This window comes from Triturus cristatus, chromosome 6 (assembly GCF_964204655.1).
Source record: "Triturus cristatus chromosome 6, aTriCri1.1, whole genome shotgun sequence".
Lineage (NCBI taxonomy): Eukaryota > Metazoa > Chordata > Amphibia > Caudata > Salamandridae > Triturus > Triturus cristatus.
The window spans coordinates 350,777,990-350,799,871 of record NC_140589.1 but is presented as its reverse complement, the minus strand read 5'-3'; positions in this window follow the sequence as shown (position 1 = coordinate 350,799,871).

Below are 21,882 nucleotides of genomic sequence, written 5' to 3'. Positions count from 1 at the left end.
GTCTCGGCAATGACGCTGAACATCCTGTGATTCTGGGCAAATCACTTAGTCTCCCCGTGCCTAACAAAAATAAATGTGTCTTCATGTAATGCAACTGGTGCTCGTGTAAAGCAATCTGATACCCGATCTGGGTCAAGTTCCGGCTATATAAAACTCTATAAAAAAAAAACAATCTTCTTTTGTTCTCCTGTGATGGGATTTACCACCATACCTTCCAGCTGACTGATGGTGTCAGGAGGACCAGAATAAAACAATTTAACAGGCTGGGTTTAAAGATAAGCACTAAGGGGAGACAGGGATGTTCTGGAGGATGACAGCGGTGTCTTCAGAAGTCCAATGACCCAACACTCTGAGCTGGCATCTACCCCTGCTCTATCCTTTGGCATATATTGCTCGGGACCTCAAAGCAGGCTTCTACACCTACCCTATCTTCAAACACAAACTTTAATGCCGGCATGATCCAAAACCCTGCCCCTCTCACCAGCCTTCATATACTGTTGGTGTCAGGAGCTCCTAGGCTCATCTTTCTGCTGTCCATGCTGTACCTGGTATGTCTGTATTGCTGTTGCCAATGATGTACATGTTGTGGGTGGGAAAAAACATGCATCAATGGTATTTGATGTGCTGTACTGGTTTTGTGTGTTTTTGGAAGGTGCAAAGCTGTTACTACATGTCAAGTAGCATTTCATGTTTAGAGTGTGGAGTGGGGTAATGTACCACATAATATTGTGGTTGCACTACTACCTTTTATTTTAAATCAAGTTGCTGGCAGGGAGCATTGTGACCACCTGTCATCATGCATCCATTCCAGCTGGGTTGTTCTGCCTTAGTGGGATGTTTGTTTGATGCAAATAGCACTTGCAGCTTCCCTGAGAGAAACTTTCTCCCACGTTGCTTTGTAGCGGGTCCAGTAGGCCAATATGGTGGAGGTCTGAGGTAGAAATGGATGAAGTGAGCAAAATTATTTGGGGGTGGGGAAGAGGGGTTGAGGAAAGTAATAAGGAAGATGAGTGCAAGTAACTGTGGCGGAGGAAGGGTAAGTGATGAAGTTGGGAAGGAGAGGGATGGGATGAGAATAGCTAAGAAGAAGTAAAGGAGGAAAGACTCTTTGGTGGATCTAAAGAAAGAAGACTGAGTAGCCCAATGGATAAGGGGAGATTGAAAAATGGAGAGGAAGGGCTAAGTGATTGCAGGATGACAAGCAGAGGATGAACTCAGAGAAGGATGAGGGGTGTGAGAGAGAATGAGAGGGAGTGACAGAGACTGAAAAAAGTCCTAGAAAGAGAGATCCAAGGAGAGTGGCAAAAACCTAGAGATAGTGTAAGACCGCAAGAAAGATACCCAGGGGGAGAGAGAGCGAGAGAGAGAGAGAGGAAAAAAAGGGTGCTTCAGAGGTAAAAAAAAAAAAGGGTTAACTTGGAATGTTAGCAGAAAGGACTTAAGTTTTCGTCACGGTTAGCCTTAAGATGTTATTTTGCTTATTTGTCTCTGATTGCCATAAGATGATATTTTGCTTTTATGTATAGCTTTTTAAGCCATCATGTAATCACCTAGATGCACATAGGGAATGATTGAGAGAAAATAAGGAGAGAGAAGGAAGAACATAAAGCAGAAAGCCTTGTATATGAAGTGGGCATTCTTTAAGACATTGGTCTCTCGCCAGACAGGCAGCAGTGCTTTTTGGGTAACCAGCCTTAAGCATCTGACCAACAGCTATGCAGTACAGAAAACTAGAAACAATGAGTGGCAGGAGGTATCAGTTGTGGATGTTGTTGGAGTGATAGAAAAAAGAATCAGATATTGACAGAGCTTTGTAAATCTTACAGAGATAATTAGGTAGGTCAGCTAGAGACCCACTGAGGCAGGAAACGTTCCAACCACTCATGATTCCTACAAATAGTCACATTTCATTGTGTGCCCACTGTTGAAGAAGTGTTGGAAGAAGATCTGACTTGAGAGGACAGAGACCATTAGTTTTGGAGAATATAGGTCATTAATATCTCATTAAGAGGTAAGAGGAAGCAGGTTCGCTTCGCAAGAGGGGTCGTTCAAAGTGCTTCTATTTATCCAAAACCATATTCTCAATTGTTCTAATTAACTGCATCACTGCTTTAAGAGGCCGGACTACTATTTTTTCTAGAAGTAAATTATGTTTTCACTTAGCATTACCACAAAAAAATCATATTTTATAATCCTTTTGCTCCTACTCAAGGATTTCAATTGAACATATAACCCATGACAATAAAGTTCCTCCCTGAGCACTCAAATTTATCAATGAAAAGTGCAGCAGTAGTAAAGTCTCTTATTGTACTTTGTTCCACTTTTTTTCTTGTTCAGGTACTCAGCATCCTATGTTCAAATATATAGTGTCAATCAGTACACAGCTTCCAAAATGTTGATATGCGACAAAGCAATCTTCAGCCAACACGTGTTTGACATATTGCTTACTTATGGCAAAATATTCATATAACGTTGTTCACTAATGTACCACACACTGTAAGTTCTGGTAGGGATGTTTGTGGGGCGCAACAGGGGAACTTGAAAATAAAAGGCTTTTTCCATTTCGCTAGTGCTAAAACCATCCCCTATCCAATCCTACCCCCTTTCACTCCTCCTCGCAAGTTGAGCTCCTCTCCGTCGAGCTGCTGAGATCAGCGCCATTTGTTTTCACGTATTGGGTTTAGGCGGCACATTTCCTGGAAGGACATTATGTTTTTTTTTTAAAAGGCGACTGTTTCCAAGCTGCAGTGGCGTCACAGCTGAATGTAAACACAAGCGTGGGTCAGGGGGGTAGGCTGTGCGTGTTTGTTTTCACCAGAGAGCTGTGTGTGTGGTCTACTTCTTCCACTGACCATCTGAGTGGATGGATTGTAGTCATTTAAAACTGGATGGCCAAGAACATTTAAAGATGAAAGGCGATAAGATCCTGCTTGATCTCTCCGCTGCCTTTGACACGGTCCATCATGGGGTTTTGATGGATCGTCTATGGGGTTGCGGAGTTAGAGATAAAGCTTGGTCTCTCCTTAAATCCTTCCTCTCAGATAGAAGCTAGACTGTCTCATTAGGTGAGTTTGTTTCCAAACCATTCTCTCTTCCTTGTGGGGTGCCTCAGGGGTCTTCCCTGAGACCAATGCTTTTTGATATATATGTCTCCTCCCTGGCCCCCTTGATTGAATCCTTCAGCTTTGGTTTAACATCATACGCCGATGACACTCAAATTGTCATCTCTCTGCAACCAGGTCAGGAGGAGGCAACGGGTGTGAGGCTTCACGACTGTGTGGGGGTAGTGGGAGACTGGATGTTGCACAACTGTCTAAAATTGAATGCTGGCAAAACAGAAGTGATTCGGTTTGGGAACAATGTTAATCTCTGGACCCCTGGTTGGTGGCCTGAGGCCATGGGTACTCTCCCAGTACCCTCCAGGAAAGTTAATAATCTGGGGGTGGTGCTGGATGAACACCTTGACATGCGTGATCAAGTTAGTGCCGTTGTCTCTGCTACCTCCTACACTCTCAGGACCTTGAGGAAAGTGTTGCCCCTGTTGCCGGCAGACTGCAAGCGGACAGTGGTCTCGGCCTTGATCAGGTCAAGACTTGACTACTGCAATAGCCTCTACTTAAATATTCACGAACGCAGCGTACAAAAACTTCAGATGCTCCAGAATGCAGCTGCTAGGTTGCTTACGGGGACTCCGAAATTTGCTTCCATCTCGAGTTCAATAAAAAAACTTCACTGGCTGCCAGTAAAAAAACGAATACTTTTTAAATCACTCTGGTTTTTCGAGCTCTCCATGATATAGGCCCATTCTATCTGAACCAACAATTCCAATGGTATGTGCCTGGAAGATCTCTACGCTCATTAGGAGCCAAACTCACTGTAGTGCCCACCTCTACAAGAGGGGAGGCAGAAGCTTTTCCGTTGGGGCAGCCAAGGCCTGGAATAAACTTCCTGTTGGCCTAAGAAACTGCAATGATTTATTTAATTTCAGGAAGGCGCTTAAAACATGGCTGTTTTAACTTTCTCTGGCCAAATCTTAGGAGGACTGTAGCAAGCGCCGGGACACCTTTGGGTAGCTGTGCGCAATATACGTTTTTCTAACATAACATTTTCTAACATAAGACCATTCATCTTGTCTTTGGCTCACAATCAAGTGTGGTAGCCACGTGTTGGTCCTGACATCACGAGGAGTGGGGACTGAACCCTAAGTGGTTATGAGGGGTTCTTTCTGGAAAGGAGTGAAACTTTGACTACATTTTGATGAAGTACCATACCTGATATGAATCTGTGGAGGTGACTGTATGTGATATCTTTGAAAGGGAGTTTAGAAACTTACAGACACTGGACGTATGTGGGACATAGATAGACCTTGTGAAAGGGGGTCCTCGTAAACACATGCTGACTGGCTGTAATTTGAAAATTTGATGATTTCATTTGCACCTATGGAGAAGAGTACCAAGGAAAGACTGCACATCTTGAACTTTTAACTAAGAAGTGCATTTGGATTAATTAACTTTGATAGTAGATTTATGACATTCGACATCCGGTGGCGGTCACTTTGACAATATCCAAATAAAGACAACATAAACAATTACTGAATGAAGAAATGAGAGCATAGGCATGCACTTTGTCAGCTCTGCTGGCATGGTAACAACCATACAAAAAGAAGCCCATTGTCACCTTTCGATGACTATATATTAACCAGGGGTCAGTTATTAGGCACAAAAAACATTAACATTTTCCTATAAATGCTCAGGACATCACTTCTTCAGATTATTCTCAGCTAATCGCTTGCTAACTAACTGAACTATTAACACTTTTCTGCAAATGATAATTCTTTATGCCTGCATTCTTCTAGATAAGAACTGTATATCTCAAAGTTCTTCCACCTCTAGATGCAAGTCTTAAAGCATAAGATTCACGACTGCAAACATTCACCATCTTTATCATGAATCGCGTTCCAGTGTTAAAAATGTGCCTTTCATTCTGCACGTTAACTTTTAAAGTATTGCAGACATGATATGCATCACACGGATTTGGTTCATCACAGATATCAACCCTATAACAATACATTTAGTCTCGCAGCAGAATGAAATTTACACGCAATAAGAAAGTCTAACTTTAAATGTGGCCGTTTGAATTTTCTTTTTTCAAAAAAGGATATTTTCTCAGTCTTAAACTTTCTATTCGGTTTCTTGAGCAATCATTTCCAATCCTTTTGTTATCAATGTACACGTTCTGCTGATCTATCCAGGCACAGGAACTGCATCAGAAAACTAATTAACTGAAATCAAATTAGTATCAATCATTTGTTCCATGGTCAAATTATACCTATTAAAAACAAACCAGACCAGTCAGATTTTGACACATGTCAACAAATGCATACGCCAAATGAACAGTTTTTGTTCAAGCTAAAATGGAAGGGTGATAGATAGTTAATGTCAGTCAAACTCAACGTACAGTAATTTCTTATTAGAAATCAGGTCTTTAATTGGCAAAGGTATGCACTCTGTTCAAGTAGGGACCATAATTCTGGTCCAGGTAAGTCAGTCACACACTTAAATCAGCCCCCTGCTCACATCTGGTAGCTTGGCACAGAACAGTCAGGCTTAACATAAGAGGCAATGTGTAAAGCAGTTGCGCATACGTGGATACAGTAACAGAGTGAAAACACCACAAAAGATACCACAATGAGGTATGAAAATAGTATCTCTCTTACTTTTCAAAACAAGATAAAAATGATAGAAATCCAATTAAAGCATCTCACGGTACAAATACTTCAAGAATGTACAATGCTTGTTTTGCTTTAAGAAAATGGAACCGTACTGTGGGCATGGAGCTGTGAGGCCTGCACCATTGATCACTCCTGTCTTCCTACTGGGCACCGCTGAGAAAGTTTTTTGCTGTATGTATGTAATATGCTTTTGATGCTCTAGCGGCCGGCCGTGTGGTTGTAGGCCCATACCTGTAACTTCTATAAACTGCAATAAACGGTTTCAAAAAAAAAAAAAAAAAAAAAAAAGAATGTACAATGCTGAAGAAGCCCTTGCGCTTTCAGTAGGTTTTTTATGCTTACTCTGGGGACATGACAGCGATCTTTGCTGTGGATCAGGAACAGACTTTCTCACCGGGTCAGCATGAAGCAATGCTTCCAAAGTTATTACAGTTAAAATGCAATGTCAAGTTTGTGGGAGACTGATCTACTCAATCCATTCGGGGCCGCCCACGAAAGCACTGGTGGGCGGCAGGGACCTCGTAAGTCCTGGAGTGCACAGTACCTTTCTCAGGGGATTGCAGTAGTGTCGGTGGCCTCAGGATTGGTAACCAGGTTGCTGGAGTCTCCACTTGCTGGATACAATATGGTAATGCGAGTCACGGAGGACAGATGCCCATCTTTCCTCGATGCGTGCAGAGTGTGCCCGGTCGTGCTGGACTGCCTTCGGGCGTTGCGGCTTTGGCGAGGTTAACAAACATGATGGTCTGCACTTGAGCAGGTAGACACCGCAGTGCACTGCGCTTATGTGTGTGGATGCCCAAACGTGCCTGCCGACACTCTTTGAAGGCCCAGGACTGGTTGAGCGCAAGGCAGAATCATACCCTGGATTAACAGAGCCTAGTAGCTGTCATTTGTGCGAATCAAATCTTTGATGGCCCAGAGATTTCCTGGACAAGAAGCAAGCCAACAACCCCTTGGAGTTATTTAGGTTTCAAACGGTTTTAGAGAACAGGTCCAGTCCTTCTCAGCACCCAGGTAAGAGGCAGCAGGCCAACATAGCAGAGCAAGGTAGCAGTCTCTCCTGTAGCCCAGCAATTAGCAAGACAACAGAGCAAAGCAGTTACCAAAGTGGCAGCCCTCCCTGTAGCCCAGCTCCTCCTCTTGGCAGAGTCCCCAAAGTGAACTAGTGAGAGGGGGTCATAGACCCAATACTTCCACCCAAATGTGTCCTTGAAGTGGAGAGGACTACAAAGCAAAGCCTTTGTGGTGCACAAGTCTCCTCTCAGCCCAGCTGTCTGCCAGCATATCTGTGAGGGGTAAATCAGTGTTTTGTGTGAGGCCAAGGCACTACCTATTCAGGTGTACGTCAGCCCCTTCCATCCCTCTTTCCCAGGAAGACCCATCAGTAGACAGATAAATGCAGATGTAGCTTAGTGTCCAGTACTTCTGGCTGTCTAGAGGGAATAGAGTGTAGCAGTCACCCTATCCCAGACATGTATTGGAGACAGACTGTGAGGCACACAAGAGAACTAAGGGCATATAAATGTATATTTTTCTAAAAGTGGCATTTCTAGATTATTAATAACAGATCCGACTTTACCACTAAAGAGGATTTGTCATTACCAATCTAATGATATAAAACATAAAGAAACTACTACTCTGCAATCAGGAAATACACATAAAAAGGTATTTAAGGAATTCCCAATGTTAACCTATGAGAAGAGAAGGCTTCACAGTAGTGAAAATAACCTTGGTTGGTTGTCACTACCAGGACAAGTAAAACAAAAGGGTACATGTCCTACCTTTTATTCTGCCTCTACCAAAAAAACATTGATGCAAACTCTGGTACTAAGTCGACTGGATTATTGTAACACACTGTTAGCATCGGCCAACGAAGCCTCCTTAAACAAGCTGCAAGTTGTGCAGAACACGGCTGCCCGTCTTGTAGCAAACGCCCCACCTAGAATGGCTTCCATTCCCCTCCTCAAAAAACGCCACTGGCTCCCTGTGAGAAAGCGGATAAAATTTAAGATAGGCTGCACTGTCTTCAAGGACCTTAATGAACAGGGGCCTTCCTACCTTTCTGCTAAACTTATCAAGTATACCCCCTCACGACCTCTTAGATCAGGCTCTAAACTCCTCCTCTGCACCCCTAGAATCAAAAAGGCATGCAGCGGTGGCAAAGCTTTTTCACACCTTGCCCCTGCTTTCTGAAATGAGCTTCCCCTCCAGCTTCGCAACTGTCAGAGACTATCAATTCAGGAAGTTTCTAAAAACTTACCACTTCTGATCCCCTTGTTCTGGCTGTTGCCCCCGTCCTAAGAGCAGAGATACCCCCTCGGGGTGATTCAACGCTATATAAATTATTAATAATAATAATACTTGCACAGCACCCTGCCCTTAGGGATACCCAGTGCCTACCTTAGGAGTAACTGATGAGTAATAAAAGGGGAGTTTAAGGCTTGGCAAGTAGATGGAATGCCAAGTTGAGGTGGTATTAAACTATGCCCACAGGCCCTGAAGTGGCAAGCCTGCGTCAGGTTTGAAAACGTACTTCTGTGGATGGCACAACCAGTGCCGCAGACCCACTGGTAGCATTTGGTTTACAGGCCCTGGGTATATGGTATACCCCTTTACTATGGATTTATAAATGAACAAAATATATCAATCATGGATAAACCAATTGTCATCACAATTTAGATAAGAGCACATGGACTTTCGGGTTAGATGGAGCAAGATGGCACCTGAGTAACACTCCGCTTCCCCGCCTCCCGAGCCACGAGTAGTTTTCGGCCATTGGCTATGCCTCCTGGATCGGGGACGCCGCTCCACAAACTCCTGCTCCTTCTTGGAAGAAGCCGTCACCGTTTCTTAAACGGGACTTGTACCGGTGCCGATATGAGCATTTTTCATCCAGATACATCAGATACACCAGATTGCTTTTGCCTCTGGTCTGCTGCCGCTCTGCTTCTTATTTGCTCCGTGGCCCCCGCGTACAATCTGTGGACTCTGCAGAAAAAGACAGGCTGCGATCTAGGGCGGAGTATGGTGGCCTGCGATGTGAGGGGGACTAAAACAAAGACTGCCTCAGCTAATACTGGAATTTCCAGCACAGGCATGTTGGCCTCTGACCCGGACTCGGCTCTGAAAGGTAAAAGGGAAGTCGAGGCAGCAAAAAACCCATAGAGAAAGTTGCTGCTGGGGGGGCGCAAAGAGCCTTTTCTGTGTTTTTTGGCAATTATTTACTCAGACAATTGGTGTATGAACATGCTCGACCAAACTCACAGAAAAGGTTTGAGGTGTCTTTCTTTGCTAAGCAGGATTTCTGCCATGCTACGGTTGAGCGTAGATGGCGTCTTCGTCAACTATTTACCCCTTTTCAGCAGCTAGGCGCACAAGTATTCCTTATGAACCCTGCTAAACTGAAAATCAATGTGAATGGTTCTTCCCATATCTCTATGTCAGAAATCAGTGCCCAAGAGTACCTCAATGAAATCAAGGCCAGGAAAGGGTAGAGCTAAATAATGTAATGTTTTAAGGTTTGACAGTCTCAGTCTTCTCTTAGCCCTTACTTTCTAGTTGAAATGTCTGAACGGGGGCTCTTAGAGGGCTTGGAGAAGGAAGGAGAGGACGTCCCGTTATTAGTGGGTTAGTGGGTTCAAGTTTTGGATGAGTTTGGGGGTTCTGTTTTTGTTTGTTTAACTTCTTTTTTTTTCTTTTTTTTCCTTTCTCTTGCTGTTTTTATTTATTGGTCTAAAGGGTTAACAGCCTTGATTGAGTACGCGTCGGGTCGGGTGGCATGATCTTACTATAGGCCTTCATCATTCAGGTTAATCCAGATTGCTTTATTGTGTGTGGGGGTCGGTGTTTCAGGAAAGGGAGGGGCAGAAGGGAAGATGAGTGGGTTGGGCTTTGTTGGATCCTTCATGTTTTTTATTCAGGTGCTATTAGGAGAATGTACTTCTGTCTTGATCTAGAAAGTGCACGAATTTGGTATTGTTGTATTGTTAGATTTATGGTTTTTTGTTGTCGGGGACTTTCTTTTTGGTATGTTCTTGATGTGTGTTTTTTATGTATGCTGCTTTATTGATGACATCAGTATGGAGCTAATATGGCGAACGTAATGCACTTTAGAATTCTTTCTTTTGAATGTCTGTGGTCTAAATGATGCATGAAAGAGGCAGAAGTCTCACAGGGCTTCCGCATGCTGGGGGCTGACTTAGTCTGCCTCCAGGAAACACACATTAAAGGATCACAGACAAACCTTTTAAATACTATGGGATAGTCCCTGATTGGAGGGACATCACAGGGTGTACATGTAAATATCTTGACATAGCGCAATTGTCTGTTTCAGACCATCCAAACTAAATCTGATCCTCAAGGGAGATGGGTTTTGGCAGAATGTAGGTTAGCACCTAAGTTTTCTTTTACCCTATGTTCGATCTATGGGAGTATAGCTGATGATCCCGGAGTAATTAACTGGCTTTCCGGAGAGCTAGCTCATTGGCCTCTCCCTGTTATAATACGTGGGGACCACAACATAAACTTACCCTGCGACTGGAATATAAATACCCATCGTGTTCTACAGGTCGAAATGAAAGGTCTTGCAGTCCTTAAAGAACTTATTGTACACACACGGCCTGGGTGATGTCTGTTCCTGGTTAAAACCGAATCAACCAGGGTACACCTACTATTCTGTGCCCCATCAAACACTTGCCCGACTTGATTTTGTTTTGGTTTCCCCTTCTTTGATTCAAGATATTAGTATTGATATTGTTCCACGGTTCATGTCGGACCATAATCCTTTAATTTTAGATGTTAAGGGAATATCTTTTTGAAAGGATGCTTCGACTTGGAGCTTTGAGAGGGCGTTGTTGTTTGATAAAGACTATCAAAATCACATGAAAAGCTGGTTACAGGACTTTCGAGAGGAATATTGGCTCTGCTTCAGTTGAGGTTGTCTGGGACGCCTTGCAGGCGTGTATTTGAGGAGAGACTCTGCAGTTTTCTCTTAGAAAGAACAAACAGGAGAAACTGCAGACAGATCTTGGAGCTTCAAAAATAATTAGCAAAGGCAGAGAAAAAAGTATTTGTGCCATCCAGCAGGGGGAGGAAATTGAGCCAGCTCAATTAGAAGCAGCAACAGTAAGAGCAGAAATTGGTGCAATTTTGGCCGAGAAAGCTGCCGCTGAGAGGGCCGCTGAAAGCAAAAAAAGTATGAGCAACTCGGTCACCAGCTAGCCCTGAGAACTAGCCAATACCTCACGAGCAACGGCATACATTCCATTCGCTTCCTGTCAGCGGGGGATTACCAGTGAGCCGAATAAAATTCAAACAGCTTTCCGCCAATTTTATAAAGATCTATATAATGAGGAAGACACTGGCTCGCAAGCTGCTAGACAAAAAGCTATTGACAACTTTCTAGACCTGGTTTTGATATCACGCCTTAGGACAGAGGATCGCGATCAACTAGTGGTTCCTCCCTCCTAAGAAGAGATCGCCACGGCAATGTCCAGCTTATCGGATGGTAAGGCAACAGGCACTGATTGTATACCGGTTGAATTTTATAATGTTTTCTCTACGCAGATTAAAGATATTTTTAAAGACCTTTTGGTCCAAATTTTTAACGGCGCGACCCCACCTTCATCTTGGTCGACAGCCAAAATTATTATCTTTCCTAAAAAGGATAAATCTCCCTTGGAAATGGGCTCTTATCGCCCTATAAAGCTTATCAATGGAGATTCAAAAATTTACGCCAAGATCCTTGCTTCCCGGCTATCTACTAGTATTGAAAATCTTGTTTCCAAATGGCAACATGGGTTTATTAAAAAAAAAAGTACTACCGACCATATCCGTAGTACCATTACTCTGTTTGACGTGGCACAGTGCACGGGAGAACCGATGGCGTTATTACTTCTCGATGCTGAAAAACCTTTTGATCCGGTCTCCTGGCTGTTTCTGTGGAGCGTCATGCAGAGAATGGGTTTCGGGCCCGGGCTATTCAGGGCGTCAAGGCTCTAGATATAAAACCTACGGCTAGGTTGCTGATCAATGGGCAACTGACAGAGCAAATTGTAATAACTCGCGGGACTCGCCAGGGGTTCCCTGGTCTCCGTTGCTCTTTGGAATGTAAATTGACCCTTTCATTAAAAGACTTGCAAACAACGAAGAAATCCCGGCCATAGATAGACACGGCTTTGAAACAAAAATCATGGCCTACCTGGGTGACCTAGCTTTTGCGACCTCGGACCCTGGCCAAGCTATAGTGGCTATAGAACGAGAGACCCAGAGTTTCGGGGAGGTTTCTGGGTATGCTCTAAATAAAGGAAAGACCCAGATAATTGTAAATAATAAAAATCAATTGGATTGATAATAGAGTTGTCACTAATGCAAGGTATCTTGGGGTGAACATTTTGGCTGAAACAGATTTGATAGTCAGAGAAAATCTAGTCTTGCTAGGCTCAGAGACAAAGATAGCATTGAATCTGCTTAATAATTTACATCTGTCCATGGTCGGCCGGTGCAATGTACTCAAAATGATTTTTTTTCCTAGAATGTTATACTTCTTTAGAGCTATCCCCCTCGAATTTACTAATTCAATGCTAAAGTAGTTTGATGGTCTTTTCTCACGATTTATATAGGCCTATTCACAGCCAAGGAGAGCTCTTAAATACTTATCACTTCCCCGTGAGAGAGGTGGTTGGGCGCTTCCAGACCTGAAAAGATACCTCATCTTGTTCTTTGTATTGCCTGTGAGTGTCCATTCTGTAGCTAGTTTCATCTTCAGGTCCTCTTATGTTCTCCAGGTCCATGAAAATCCAGTTGTAACACATACGTAGTCACCAACTCGTCGCCAAATAAATGTAGTAACAAGGTCTATGCAGGTAGATGTAGCTCGAGATGTTTTATTGTAGATAGTTACAGGATATGTAGATCAGCCCCACCAGGAGCAGCCAGCATGCTGCTCAGCCCACTCTCAACTGTGACTTCTCCTCACAGGCTCATAACATTCCTAAGCGCATCATCACTGCAACATTCCACTGGATGAGTAGATGGTTAAAATGGTATGACATTAACATGGACAAGATACTAGGATACTACAAGTACCTACAACGGAACTTCCGTCTCCATTCGAACTATTACTTGGGTCAGACGCTTTGGGGTGCTTTTGGCGCCAGCTCGAATTCTGGTATTACAAGAAGGTAAGGTTCAAGACCCTAATGGAAACCTAGAAGGTTTTTACCGCCGGGCCCAAGGTATTGGGAATCGGTAGACTGAACTATTACACCCCTACTAGTAACAATGAGAACCTACCAGATATATTTGGGGGATTTTATTTTCAAAATTGGCTCAACTCTGGAAATAATAAACTGGGGGTCCTGTATCCGATCAAGGGCATCCTGGCAGTTGAGGATCTTAAAATTCAATTTAGTTTGAGCCATAAGGAGGCCTTTAAATATCTAGCTATCAGGAACTTTTTATCTCGTAAGGCAGGAGGGCCCTCGGGGTTCATGAAATGCGAACTATCTATCTCAAGATATCCTGCTCACTACCACAAAAGTTCTACTGGGTGTACAAGACTCCTTAAGAAAAGTGGAGGGGCTCTAATCTTTATCGCTATGGCAATTTATAGGCCTTGTATAACATCTGCTTGGGTAGACCCCAATCCCTCTTCCTTTTCACAGTGGTTGGCCCGGTTGTATTCAATATGTAACCTTGAGAAAGCTATCTATGCTAAGAAGGGTATCCGGGCCAAAATGAAAGGCTTGGGTATTTGGGAACCTTTGTCGAGCTGGCTTTGTAAGACAAACCCTCAAGAAACTTAGGGAGCGGGGCAATGCTACCTATTTCCTGAGTTTGTACAGCAAACCGATAGAGGGGCGGATAGCTTATTTAATTGAAGACTAGAAGAAGGGCTTTGCCATGCTATCTTTATGCACCTTCTGTATTTTCTCCAAGCAATTTGCACTTTCGCATGTGTCACTTTATATTTGTGTATGTATATTTAAAAACTGATTAATTACAATTTTGCACTTTAAGAATGGTTGGGGCCTGAAGGATGGTGCTATGATTAATGTTTTTTACGTTCTTGATGGTCTAATATTTTGGATCATGCTTTAATGCAAAATGGATTACTTGTTTTTCCTTTGGCTCATGTTGAACCGGGAGAGTAAAAAAAAAGAGAGCACATAAACTTTAGCTCTGGTCAGCAGTGGTAAAGTGCCAATACTCCATAATCCAGCAAAAACGAATTCAAAAACATGAGATCAGAAAGCAAAACATCAGGGAAAACCATGCCAAAAGATGCCAGGTCTAACGCAGACCAAGCATATTATCAGACCTTCCTAAGCCAGTACTCGTGCTTAGAAACCTCAAGTTTCCAATTGATGTGAAGCTACAGTTATTGTCCCCTATTCAAACAGTTTAAAAATGTGATTCTCCCAGATTAAATCTCTGAGGATAATTTTGTGTTTCCTCTTTTTGGCCCAAGGTCATGTTTAGAAATAGGTTTATTATGCTATAGCTCCTTGATTGTAATGTGGCTTACCAAGGTCTCCCAAGTCCTATGTTAACCAGCTCCAACGTGAAGATACTCGCATCTTTCTAAGCTGAAGGTTCGGGGACCACTGTCGACTTGTCTTTGAATCTTTGCATGGGTTTTCTTTTGAGGAAAAGATTAAGCCCCAAGTCCCTCTTTAACCCAGAAAGCACTTTAGGACAGTAAATCACATGTTCAAATTCAAACTAATCCTTTGCACCAGTGAATGAAAGCTATGTTTGAAAATTAATTGGATGAGAGGCAATATGATGACACAGGTAATCCAAGTAAACAATAGTGTTTCAACATAAAACATATCACATATGAATGTTTTGTATCTTCCGTCTTTTTATTTTCCTTGTTGCACTTCATAAAAAACAGCCAGCCAACGCGTTTCGCCCAAACATGGGCTTCTTCAGGGCTGTAATGGCATACAATATAAAACCATTTGTAGAAAAAGCAAAGCAAAAAAAAAAGGAAACAAAAAATCATTCTTAGAATGACTATACATTTGTGGTAGGATGAGAGGAAAAAATAGTAAAAGACCCAAATGTATCGAGCCAATAGTTATGTAACAGACCACATTTCAAAAGCAAGAGTGATATCAACCCAAAATAGGCATAACTACAACACATCTACAGTGGCTAGTAAACCTAGCTTACCAAGATAGTATGAATGTAAGGTGTGTCTTCTGGCAAGCGAGTCAACGAACAATTGGACACGAATTCTGTCGAACTATATCAGTCAGAAAAACTATTAATTAATAAAAATGTTCGTGACCAATTATAAAAAGAAAAGCACAGACTGAAAAGCAAATGTAAATGCAAACATACCTAAAGTATGATGAAATGGCTCACAATGAGACAAGAGTATTCAACCAATGTCTGTGGATAGAATTATCTGTAAGGAGAAACAATCTCAAATAAGGAGACGTCCTAAGAATTACAAAAAAGCATAGAAAAATTCCAAGTAAAAAGATCTGCCCTTCTCATTAAAGGAAACTCCTGTATTGCACGTATCACTCTACTAAAATAGCACAGGCACATGTCTTCAGCAAAATCGTACAAAAGAGGAAGAAGAAAAAAGACTGCCATCATCCAAAAGCTATATGCATAAGAAACGACAGTAAAGAGTAGAACTGTTAAGCAACACGAACGGCTACACTCCCTAATATAAAGCGTTTGTCTCAAACAAGACGTACAATATGAACGCACTATTTGTGTAAGCATCAAAATATGTCATAATAAAATCCAACCTAACATAGTGATGACTCTCCATTTATAGATTCTAAATTATACGCTACATTGCATCTAAAACAAGAATGAGACTGTAGCCAAAACGAATGGTGTAGGTAAACCACCAGTCTACTAACACCAAAAGGCGGGCCCACAACCAAAAGGCAAGAGGCATCCGACCGAAACCAGCAAATGCCCCCGTCTGTTCTGCTATACTCTATGCCGCACAACAACTTTTACAGACAACGGGGGTTTCATAGAAACTAATAGTTACGAGCTATACCACGTGCCCAGTAAAACGGTACAGCCAGAGTCAGGGTGTCAGTCCAAATAACTTTATTACAACTCGTCAGCCAAATCGGTGTAAGCCGAGGGGCTGTCGAGAACAATCATAAATTTCAAAAACTATGTGTAATCAACTTACTGAATGTCGGTATTGGCCACATCCAAGAGACTGTCAGGAGCCGTCTCCGTCTACGGCGTCCCGTATCCGGCTCGATAAACAAGAAAGTGTGCATAGCGACTAGAAAGCCCTTTAAGGCGTCAGCAACCCCCGGGCCGCTACACAGGAAGTGAATGTGGCAATACCCTTCCGGGATCAAAACGTGAGGAAATGACAACTAGACCGAAAACAAAGGGGCTGGCAGCAACTCACTTCCAGTTCCATGCCTCCATCAAAAGTTGGTCACCATCTCATAATCGGCGAACGATTCAAAAACACCAAGGGCCATATGTAGGTAGCTAAATACCGGTCGGTAACGGCCGAAATTCGGTAAATATCCCATTACCGACCGGTATTTAGCCAATTGAGTTGTAGGAGTCCAAAAAGAATGAATCGGTAATTATGAATCGGTAGATACCAATTCATCTTTACCGAATTCTAAATTTCCGATTCATAATTACCGAATTCATATTTACCGATTCGGTAAATATGAAATGGTAAAACGAGAAAAGAGATGTAGGTAAATTCGGTATTACCGAATTCCATGAAATTCGGTATTTAAGAGTCGGTAATTAACACTGAGTGAAAGCAGGTGGTAATCAGCCACAGTGCATATAAGCAATCCCAAAATGCAACAGCGTGAACACCATGGCAGCTCTGTATGTGATTGCAAGGCGCCTACGTCTACAGGCAGCAGGTCTGAGGATTTGGAGACGGGAGGAACGCGTTTACAGACAGCGCATCACACTCTTTCAACAGACTGAGGTTGAGATACATGAAAGGTACAGGCTACACCCCCAAACCAACATGGACCTGATAAGGGACCTGCACCCACTCCTGGACCATCCAACAACAAGGGCGCATTCCATACCACCACATGTGCAGGTGCTCTGTAGCCTACATTTACTCGCATCTGGCAGTTACCAGGGAGTGATAGCTGTGGTAGGCGGGGTATCCCAGAGTTGCCTGTCCCGTTTCTTCAGGAAGTTCCTGGATGCCATGATGCAGAGAATGCAACACTACATTAGCTTCCCAAACACACAGGCTGAACTGCTGAAAACAAAGACCGACTTTTACCAGATGGCACAGTTCCCGCATGTCATAGGCTGTATTGATGGCACACACATTCCAATCTGCCCACCAGCAGCCACTGAGCACATCTACAGGAACAGAAAGTCCACCCACTCCATAAATGTGCAGGTAATCTGCGATGCAGGCAACATAATCACTGATATCGTAGCTAAGTTTCCTGCGAGCACCCACGACTTCTACATCTTCCAGAACAGTGGGATCTACACACGCCTGGTTGCTGGATAATTTGGAGAAGGATACCTGCTAGGTAAATCACTGTGACACTCCCTAATACTTACCGCATATGAATGTGTATTGAGGTATGTGACTAATGGTACTCTCTTACTCACCTAGGCGATAGTGCATATGCCCTGCGGTCATTCATCCTCACTCCCTACCTACACCCATCAACCCTGAGTGAGAGACGATATAATGTGGCACACAAATCAACACACAACGTGGTGGAGCGCACGTTTGGACTACGGAAAAGCAGGTTCCACTGCCTCCACAAAAGCGGAGGCGCACGCCAGTACACACCCATCATCTGCTGCAAGATCATTGCCACTTGTGCAATGCTGCACAACCTTGCCACAAAGACAGGTACAGAGGTGGAAATAACAGATTTTGAGGACAATGATGATGAGTTTGCACAGCCTGAGCCCAATGCAGCAGGAGTGGCAGCAGCAACAGATGGGAGAGTGAGACGGGCAGAGATCACATGCAACTATTTCTAAGTAAGGGGACACAGCCAGTAGTTGGATGCCATGACGTAGTTTTAATTAGCCGGCACTACGCCACAACACAACGGCAAAACTGGCTTATCACATTGATGACATCCATAGTTGGAAGTCAAGGGTTTCTTCACCCAACTGTGTCCTGTAATTGTGTGCTGCATCAGCGTCTGCGCCCACGCACTACAGTGCGGGATGCCAGTGATTGAGTGTCCTCACTGGCTGTGGGACCAGTGGCAGCCCCATGCCGTCTGATGGTCCTCCGTGTGTCTGTGACAGGGGGGGTATTGCTGCTCCTACTGGTGGTGTCCTCGCTGTCCCCAGCATCCACAGCACCAGTTGTGGCAGACTGGCTTGTAAGCAGCACCTCAAGTGCACTGGTCACCTTCACCAGCCCCCTTGAAACATCATTGCTGCAGTGCGCAAGCCCCTCCTGCATTGCCACGGAGCGCCTGCAGAGCAGAGAAGTGGCAGTTGCTAGGCGGTTCACTGCCCTTGTGTGGTGATCAATTTTCTGCCTCTCCCTTCGCTGTGTTGCTCTTTCCTCATCCATCTTTGTGCACAGCAGCATGACGGACTGGGACATGTCCCGCATTCCCGCAGCCATCTCCCTCATGCCCTCAGCCATTGAGCTTATGCCCCTGTCAATGTTGCCCATTGTGTCATTGAGGCCCTTCATTTGGCGCTGTACTGACTGGATTGCCTTGCCTTGTAGGCACTGCACCTTCACCATGGTGGCCTCCAGCCCTAAGAATACACCATGGCTCTCACCCTGTGGTGGTGGACTGTGCACCCGAGCCCTGCGGCGGCGTCCGGCACCTGTGTGTGCTCCCTCAGAGGCAGAGGGCAAACCGGCATTGCTACCATCCAGTGGCACAGTGGATGTTTCCGCCCCCCTCGAGTCTTCTGATGAGGACTCTGACACATCCAGTCTGGCAACAGCACGCCTCCTAGACCTGACCAATGCAGGTGGTGTTGATGCGGGTGAGGCCAGCAGGAGTGGCGAGGCTGGATGTGGTGGCGAGGCTGGCTGTGGTGGCGTGGCTGGCTGTGGTGGTGAGGCTGGCTGTGGTGCTGTTGTCTGCCCAGCACTCGTGGTGGCCTTCTCTGTGCTGTCCTTCCGGGGTGCCCTCTCTCCCTTCTCCTGAGCAGTCCTGCGTGAAGTATCGCCTGTGGACAGAAATTCAACATCAGCTCAGTGTACCTGCAGCCCTGCATTGCTAACATCATAATACATTTCTGCAACACTATCTCATTGTCCTCTGCCTGCTTATCGCTGATGTGTGTCACATGCCTTGTTGTTCTGTGCTATTCTTGTCATGATAGGGGTTTCACAGACTACATCTCCCATAATGCATTGCTGGTATGCACAAACACCTGTACTGGAGTGGGATTCACATTGCCCAATTGGGGATTTGGGATAGGGGAAGGGGGGGCACAATGCTGTGCATGCGTCTTACCTTGTTTGGTAGCAGCTCTGGCAGAGCTGTCTGCATCCCCAATCCCAACGACACTTTCGGGCTCAATCGTGGACTCCACGAGCTCCTCAGGTTCAGTCAAGGCAGGTGCCCTGTTCCTTCCTCCTCCTATCCTGCTGGCCTGTTTCTTCAGATCAGCCATCTTCCTCTTTGTGATGATACGGATGTCGTACCACCGCTTCTTCAGCACAACAATGTCCCGGGGGGGTCACTCCTATGGCATTTACCTGCACCTGGTTTCCAAGCCAGATCCTCCTTTTCTCTGATTCTGCCACTTGCAGGGACTGCTTTCCAAACAGCTTATTGTGCGTCTTCACCACCTCCTCCTTTGGACTGAATTTGAGTTTCCTCTTCCTTTCCCCTCCATCTCTCTCTGTGTCCTGGCTGGCCATTGTGTCAGGTTTCTTGTGCAAGTTCCAGCACTGGCTCTGTTGCTCTCCTCTGCACTCCCAGCCTCTCCAGAGTCTGCTGATTGTGTGCACCTGCCAGGGTGTGGCCACTTCCTGGTTCGGTGGGGTGGGGTTTGCACAGGATTGGCTGATTCCTCAATTGCTGTTCATTTGAATTACCGATTCGGTAAATTCCGAATCGGTATTTACCGATTCGGTAAATACCGGTTCGGAAACACCTGTCGGTATTGTGGATTCGGTAAACATTTACCGATTTTTACCGAATCGGTAAGAGTTACCGAAAAATTAGGTACATAGGAAATACCGATTTCTAAATACCGATTCGGTAAAATTCGGTATTTAGGAATCGGTATTTCTAGGTTACCTACATAGGGCCCCAAGTAACTAATACAAAATTTTACATGCACATTGCGTTTTCAATGACAAGGAAATGAATACTAAAAAAAAAAAAAAACTACCAAAAAACTCAGAATAATGAACACCACAAGTTCCTCACTCCTTAGTTGAATGACAGTGTTAGCAGCACAATAGACACCTTACTATAGAGAGTGCAATCGACAAAGAACAACACACAATATACTCACCACTAAAAGCAAAGAGAAAATTATTTATCATAGTGAAATGTATATGAATGAAAAGAGGAGAGACAGAGCAGAACCAGCAGAAGCGTCACATTAGATTCCGTCGATAAAATTAAAAAATTTAAACATTTAAAAAATGTAGGACTGTGGCCAATATTAAGTGATGATTAAAAACTAGAACCCACTATTGTGTATTAATTCCAGAAAGTAGAAACAGAAAAGCACATTGAATCAAGAACAATACAAGTTGTCTTCCACAGAGCTGGAACCCACAGTGATGTGTGCATCAAGAGTGTTCAACCAATGTGTTGTGTGGATTCCAGTAAGTAGAAAAAAAGAGCTCATTGGGTCAAGGACAAAGATGCGGTAAAACATTAATTTCCACATAGTTGGTAGTTGAGTTACAAATCCATTTGAAAAATCTTGTATCAATCAGTGTTTTTGAGGTACATGTATAAGAATGAACAAGAGAAGGTATAAGGACAACACAGATCACAAATGACAAAAACCCTGGAGCAGTAATCTGACATTAATCAACGATACACAAGTGGACACATCTGATGGGGACATAACGTTCTAATGACGATGGCCACATTATTTAGAGAAAGTAATGTAGTTCCCTATCAGCATTCAGGCCCTGAGTTGAGGAACATAATGTACAAATCCATCTAGCCTCCAATTGCCTCAGCATGAGTGCCCTTGTTGAATACAAGCCCCAGCTAGGCCCGCAAGAGACAAGGGTTCGCTCTTCTGTAACGAAGTCTATAAGGAAGTTGGCACGGAAACTGCAAAGTACAAAAACACTGTTTATTAACCCTTAAGGGTGGTCCTACAATCCACACAACACTCTTCAGTATTGCAAGGAGTAGCACAAAGAACTTGCGTACATTGTCCCCTTTTATACACTACAGAGGGGCTCATGAGTGGGTGGATACCACATGAAGTCGAAGAACATTACCATTTAGGGTCATTCTCGATACCAATTCAATACATGGGCGGAGCTAACACACTCCTTGGGCCCGCGAAAACACATGGTCAAGCAAAGCTAATTATAACAGATGTGGTCAAGTCTGGGCATGCGCCAGATGGACAAGAGGGCTATTTATAAACTGTTGCTAGGCAGATTACAAGAGCAACTAACACAGAGGTCGGACTCTCCTCGTGGTGAGCACGTGGCAGCATGTCAATACAAAATGGAGTCCGGACTTCGGCCAACATAATGAGGAAAACACGATAAAAGGGAAACACTAATGTTTTCAGTGAATGCTTAATCACATTCTGCCTTAATTTACAACAGACGACCCTTTCAGCATTTACTGAAGACATCCGGTTTCCAAGAATAATCATCATATATGTCAATTATCATCATTCCTTTAACCTCTTTAGCTAGACCCTTCTGGCGGGCAACATCGGCAATAGCTTTCTTATCTGGAATGCAAAATGAAATGCATACGGAACAGCACAATGGTCCACATTGAATACACATACAGAGAAGGAACAGAATTGCTACAATAATGCAGAGACCAGTTAAGACCTTCCATCCCCAGGCAGTAACCAACGCCCAAAACCATCCAGAAAAGGACCAAGTGCCGTTTTCCGTGTGGATTTCAGCTGCTATTTTATGCAGCTTATTAATGGCATTATAAACGGATGGCGTATGATCAGGGATGAACACACAGCAG